This window comes from Labeo rohita, chromosome 17, assembly GCF_022985175.1.
Source record: "Labeo rohita strain BAU-BD-2019 chromosome 17, IGBB_LRoh.1.0, whole genome shotgun sequence".
NCBI classification, from domain to species: Eukaryota; Metazoa; Chordata; class Actinopteri; order Cypriniformes; family Cyprinidae; genus Labeo; species Labeo rohita.
Window position 1 is genome coordinate 2040248 of NC_066885.1, and position 7426 is coordinate 2047673.

Consider the following 7426-nt stretch of genomic DNA (forward strand, 5'->3'; position numbering starts at 1 on the left):
TTTTAAAGCACTACTTGACATTCTATTTCTAGCGTGATCAACAAACTTGATTATAAATGACAGTCTTTTTGACTCAATATTTGATCAGACTCCTAAGTGTTGAGATGTTTAAACAAAACTGGTTCAGTGCAAATAACTGTGTTTATTTCTAATCAAACATGCACGAAGACACAATATACCACTGTCTGAAACTCTGACTGCCTACTATTAATCATAATATTTTCAAAATATATCATGCAACATCAGCTCCATCTCAGTATGCATCGTCTGACTTTCAGTATGCACTTATCACGCTCATCTTCCGCAAAGTCCCGTCAAATTCCTTTTCTTTACAAGCTGTTTAGAGATGGTCAGATAAGACATCTTCCCATCCGAACACCCAGCGAGCTCTATAAATAAACTCTATACACACACGGTGCACGTGGACCCTCACCAGATGCCTAATTGGTCAATGATTGTTTCCTGAAGAAAAGCAGAAACACATTTCATGCAGCTTCCTTCTTCATATGCAGCTTAAACAATACATTAATACACTTGTAATATCGACATAAGATATATTTTGACCTGCTCACGCCAGCCAAAAACTTCAGACTCTTAAAACTCGCCCATTCTTTTGCTTATTTATCTTGGGAAAACTCCAAATTTATAAATGTCTATTCCAATTTTTGAGAAGTTCCCAACTAGTACAGAATGTGAAGAGTTTAAAAATAAAGCAATTTTCCACAGGCTTTATAAATTTAAATCTATATTAAGCAAAGAACATAATTCAAAATCAAAACACTAACATAAAAGTACCAAAACAAAACTATTTTCTCAGACATAGTGCAATGGTAATACCATGTTTTTTTATATATATACACCATAGTAGAACTATGGCATTCCAAATAGGGTTAGGGTTAGGGTTAGGGTTGAAATACGATGAAAATGCAAATATGGAAATCATCCAATATAATGGTTATCATTATATATTTTATATATTTAAATGATTTAAATAATACATGCTGCAAAAACTTAAAACTATTAAATTATAAAAAAATAATTTGAAAAGAAATACATTTTTGTATATATATATATATATATATATATATATATATACACACATACACATATATTTAAATATCAGTCGATATATTTCCTAGGTCACTTACATTTTATTTTGCATAAAATATACTAAATTACAAATAAATAAATCAGTAATTTGTTAAAAAAAAAAAAATAATTAAAAAGAACAAGTGTCAGCTGATATATTTGTCTTGGCATTATATCAGTCACTTATATTTATTTTGCATAATATGTAATAAAAATATAATATAATAATAAAATAATAAATAAAAATAAATAATTTGAAAGATTAATAAATATTTTTTAAACAATTGGCAAGAGAAAAAAATCTGTTGGCAGATGCAGTAATTTAAAAAAAATGCTAAATATTGACGGTTACATTGCAATATATCATTCAACCACTATAAAGTACCATGTAATTAAAAACTGCGAGCATATTACTTGCACAGAACTTTTCTGAAAACATATGTAGTACCTTAAAACAGTTTCCTAGACGCTCTTAAACTTGAACCCTTTCAAACCCCTCAGATTCAAGCCTGGAGCTCGGTCACAATGGACAGACAAAGAGCTTCTTCTTGGAAATCCATAAATCTCTCGGTTCAGGATTCAGCGTTCAGCTGTTAAACTTCTACTTGGACAAATAACTGCAGAAACGCTGTTCCCTTGGGGACTTTTAACCCTGACAAGGTCAAAGTAAAACACTGACCTTGTCTAAAAACATCTAGCGTGTCCGATTACACCCGTGAAGACCAGAGCGTGAACTGTGAGAGTGTGCAGTGCTGGGAAACTGAATGAATGGAGAATTAGAGTAAATGGCTGTGACAGCTAAGTTACACAACTAATAAACTCTCAGGTGAGTAAACAATTAGTGGCTGACTGATGTGTTTTTAATGATCAGTGACGAAAAGAGTTCGATTCACTAATAAACTGGACATTACTATCATCTGCACAAAAGCTTTACTCAACATCTAGCCCATAAGTTTCTATCATGGAATAAAAATAAATAAATAAAAAGGCAATTGTTACTTATTTTAAACTCACATTTCTATTTTTTTCTTTGCAACTGCAAGTTTACATCTTAGAATTCTGAGTTTACATCTCACAATTGTGACATTTTTTCTTGGAATTCTGAGTCTACATCTTGCAATTCCAAGTTATAAATTTTCAGTTGCATATATAAACAACAACGTCTTGCATCTTTCGCAATTCTGAATTTTTTTCTCGGAATCCTGAGTGTTCATCTCGCAATTCCAAGTTATAAGTTTGCAATTGTGCGTGAGTTAATGTCTTGCATCTTTTTTCTTTCACAATTCCTACTTTTTTCTCGGAATTCTGAGTTTACATAGCAATAACATTTGTTCTTGGAAATCTGAGTTTACATCAGACTTTACAACATTTTTTCCTGGAATTCTGAGTTTACATCTTGCAATTGGAGGTTATAAATTTGCAATTGTATATTACAATGTCTTGCATCTTTTTTGTTTCACAATTCTGACTTGTTTTTTCGGAATTTTGAGTTTACAGTAGTCAACATTTGAAGTGGAAAACCTTGTCCCAAAACCAAAACAATTCCCGTTCTTGTCTTAGAACATCTTTGATGAACTTTTTATGACCCACTTCAAATGCTGACTACTGTATATCTAGCCTTAACAACATTTGTTCTTGGAATTCTGAGTTTACATCTCGCAATTCTGACATTTTTTCTTGGAATTATTAGTTTGCATCCCACAATTACAAGTTATAAAGTTGCAAATGTGGGAAGTTAATGATTTTCCTCAGAATTCTGAGTTTATATTTAGCAATAACAACACTTGTTCTCTGAATTCTGAGTTTGCATCTCACAATCCCTGACTTTTCCAGGCCTGGAAAACACAATTCCACAATTTCTAAGTTATAAATTTGCAATTGTAAGTGAGTTTACATAGCGATAACAACATTTGTTCTTGGAATTCTGAGTTTACATATTGCAATTCCAAGCTATAAATTTGCAATTGTATACGTAAACTTTATAAACTACAAAGTCCTACATCTTTTTTCTTTCACAAATTCTGACTTTTTTCTCGGAATTCTGAGTTAACATCTCGCAATTCTGACATTTTTTCTTGGAATACTTAGTTTACATCCTGCAATTACAAGTTATAAAGTTGCAAATGTGTGTGAGTTAATGACTTGCATCTTTTTTTCTCACAGAATTCTGAGCGTTCATCTAGCAATGAAAGTTATAAACTTGCAATTGTGAGTGAGTTAATGTCTTGCATCTTTTTTCTTTCACAATTCTAACTTTGTTCCTCGGAATTCTGAGTTTACATAGCAATAACAACATTTGTTCTTGGAATTCTGAGTTTACATCTTGCAATTCCAAGTTATAAATTTGCAATTGTATATGTAAACTTTCATAAACTACAAAGTCCTACATCTTTTTTCTTTCACAAATTCTGACTTTTTTCTCGGAATTCTGAGTTAACATCTCACAATTAGGACATTTTTCCTTGGAATACTTAGTTTACATCCTGCAACTACAAATTATAAAGTTGCAAATGTGTGTGAGTTAATGTCTTGCATCTTTTTTCTTTCGCAATTCTGACTTTTTTCTCGGAATTCTGAGTTTACATAGCAATAACAACATTTGTTCTTGGAATTCTGAGTTTACATCTTGCAATTCCAAGTTATAAATTTGCAATTGTATATGTAAACTTTCATAAACTACAAAGTCCTACATCTTTTTTCTTTCAAAAATTCTGACTTTTTTCTCGAAATTCTGACATTTTTTCTTGGAATTCTTAGTTTACATCCCGCAATTACAAGTTATAAAGTTGCAAATGTGTGTGAGTTAATGACTTGCATCTTTTTTTTCCCTCACAGAATTCTGAGTTAACATCTCGCAATTCTGACATTTTTTCTCGGAATTCTTAGTTTACATCCTGCAATTACAAGTTATAAAAGTGCAGTTGTGGGTGAGTTAATGACTTGCATCTTTTTTCTCCCAATTTTTCCCCATAGAATTCCGAGTTTACATCTTGCAATTGGAAGTTATAAACTTGCAATTGTGAGTGAGTTAACCTTTTTCACAACTGTGAAAACAAAAAGTTGCAACGACCTTTTTCATATTTTTATTCCGTGGCTAAAACATGCTTCAATACATACGGGATTTAAAAGCAGAGCTTAACTACAAAACTCATATTCACTCTAAACTTTCCATGACTTTTAGCATTTCATTAGTTTCCTTGACTTTTTCAGGCCTGGAAAACACAATCTCATATATTTCCAAGTTTTTGTGGGAAACGCTGCAAAAAGTTGTGTCATCCATAACCACAAATATGCAAACGAAATGTTTTCACTGGACCAACACAAGCATCATTTAGGGGTCAACAACAGCAGATAAGATGCACAAATGTTTCACTAAATCAACACCTCATCATTTGTTAATCAAAGCTCTATAAGTCCAAACCTGAACAAAGTTCAGGCGCCGTAGACAAATACTCCCTTTACAGAGTACACAGACTTTATCAGAGACACTTTCAGCATGTCAGCTTTCATGCAAGACTGTGAAAAAGAACCCAGTGATAAATGCAGAACATCCACAAACCAAAAAACATCAGTTTATATCTGCATTTATGTGGTTACATGTAAGTTTAACAGCAAGTTTAAAGGTTACAGAGTGGGTTTCAAAGGGCTTTGCTTGAGAAAACCATCTGCTTTAAAGAACCAAGAAACCAAAACTAAAAATGGATCTAAAAAAACTTGTGAACTTTTCATCCATGCAGCAATTCAAGCCAAAACTGTTTTTTTTAATACTAAACCAAATAACCTTTATTTCTAAGAGAATTCCAGCAAAGGAAAGAAACAAGTAGCTTTAACTTCAGAGTTTTTTTCTGTTTTAAAGATGTTTTGTCTTAATATCATTCACTTAATATCATTGTGACATGGTTTGCAAACGTGGATATGAAACATTTTAACTAATAATAACGTAAATGTCATTAATAACAACATACGTCTGTTTACCTTTAGCAAAATATTTCCCCAAAACAAGACACAAGGGCAGCAAAAACACCAAAAAAGGCACGCAAGTTCCTCAAATGCACACATACTGCTTTTAAAAACCAATAAAACAGCTTTAAAGATGTCATTTTGATCCAGTTTTCCAGGACTTCACGCGTTTACGCACCACAAACAATAGTTATGAGGCTTTAAATTAAGACAAAAACACTTACCGACTGAGTTCCACGTTATTTAAGGCGTTTGCAGTTCATTCGCACCTCGCAGACATTTATATGTGTGTTATTTTCACCGGCTGTTGGTCTGAGAGACTTGGTAAGATCATTTCACATACAGCAGCACTGACTGACTTCACTCTGAACTCAAACTCCGCTGCTTTAAACCACAGAAACTCCAGCAGCGGGAATGACGGTTAGCTTGAATCTAGTGGCTCGAGATGGGCGGGGCTTAGCGACAGAAAGTTGCTCTAAATGTCTAAATAAAAATGTACCAACTGTGCGATGTTCACCTCGCGATTTTAATTAAATATATATGACCAATTTTAGTGTTTTTGTTCAGCTGCAAATTATTATTTGCTGATAAAGCAAGCGCGTTTAGCGTGACGTAATACGTGGTGCTTTTCTGAGCGCTGTCTGGATGGGCCAATCACAGTCGTTGATGACTACTGAATTAAAAATGTTAAAAGTATTTGTATTTGTAAATACGTTTTTTTTTATATTTGTTAAATATATTTATTTAAATGAATATTTTCTAAGCGTATAAAAAAAAACCAAGAGAGCCGGAGTGACATGGTTTGTGTTACTTTTCTCAACGCTAATCAGGATGGGCCAATCACAGTCGTTGATGACTACTGAATTATTAATTTTTTTCAGTAATAATATATATATATATATTTTTTTCTTAAATATATGTATTTAAATAATTATTTTTAAGCACATAAAGACAAAAAAAAAAAAAACTTTTGTCATTCAACTTTAAATATTTCCTTTCAACAAGACATTTCCCTCAAAACAAAGCACGACCAGAACATTAACATTTAAATTTCAGTTTAAGTATCTTCAACGCGCAGTTTAGTTATACTAGTGAGAATAACTTTAGTGTTTTTATTTCGTTGCAAATTAACCGCTGCTTAACCAAGAGCGCCAGGGTGACATGGTTCGTGTTACTTTTCTCAGCGCTGATCAGGGTGAACCAATCACAGTCGTTGATGACTACTGAATTATTAATTTTTCAGTAGTCATCATATATATATATATATATATATATTTTTTTTTTTTCTTAAATACATGTATTTAAATACATGTTAATTATTTTTAAGCACATAAAGACAAAAAAAAATAAAACTCTTTTGTCATTAAACTTTAAATATTTCCTTTCAACAAGACATTTCCAGAACATTAACATTTAAATTTCAGTTTAAGTATATTCAACGTGCAGTTTAGTTCTACTAGTAAGAATAACTTTAGTGTTATTTCGTTGCAAATTAACTGCTGCTTAACCAAGAGCGCCAGGTTGTCATGGTTCGTGTTACTTTTCTCAGCGCTGATCAGGATGAACCAATCACAGTCGAGTTTGATTACTTTATCAAATCGTTTTTTTCGAGATCGCTGTGCGGGTTTCTGTCTGCAAATCAGGTAAGATATACAAGTTCACGAAATTTAGCTTACAATCAAATAAAGCCGTCCTGAGATTGCATGAGTAGTGTAATAAAGATTTTCTTACACTAAAAAAAAAGGAAAGGAACGTTAAGGAAACGTTGTTCGCACCACGTTTTATTCGTTTGTTTTGTTGTTATAGTTACTAAACTATATATTTGATCCCAAAGCATTAACTATTAACATTAGTCCTCTTCTCTCTAAGAAATTAATTTGTAGATATTCGTTTTGAGTTAATGGCGCCCTCTGCAGGCTATTTAATAGCACAACCTCCTGTTTCTACAAATAAAATAAAGTAAAAAAAATAAAAAACAAAATAAGCATAGAATATAAAATAAAAATATAAACGCATATATATATATATATATATATATATTTTTACACATATATATATATATATATTTATTTACATACATATATATATATTTATTTACATACATATATATATATTTATTTACATATATATATATATTTATTTACATATATATATATATTTATTTACATATATATATATATTTATTTACATATATATATATATTTATTTACATATATATATATTTATTTACATATATATATATATTTATTTACATATATATATTTATATATTATATTTTATTTACATATATATATATATTTATATATATTTATTTACACATTTATTTATATATATTTATTTACACATTTATTTACATATATATATATTTATTTACACA

General features: G+C 30.9%; 1 protein-coding gene across 4 annotated transcripts in view; it reads right to left on the reverse strand.

Moving 5' to 3' along the window:
- The window catches only part of LOC127179935 (pleckstrin homology domain-containing family G member 3), a 64625-nt gene extending 59178 nt beyond the window's left edge, over window positions 1–5447 (reverse strand). For all 4 annotated transcript variants that reach the window (XR_007829575.1, XM_051133769.1, XM_051133770.1 and 1 more), the window contains exon 1: window positions 5274–5447. The gene's annotated coding sequence lies outside the window, so the exon portion shown is untranslated. The remainder of the gene's footprint in view (window positions 1–5273) is intronic.
- Window positions 5448–7426: the final 1979 nt, after the last annotated feature.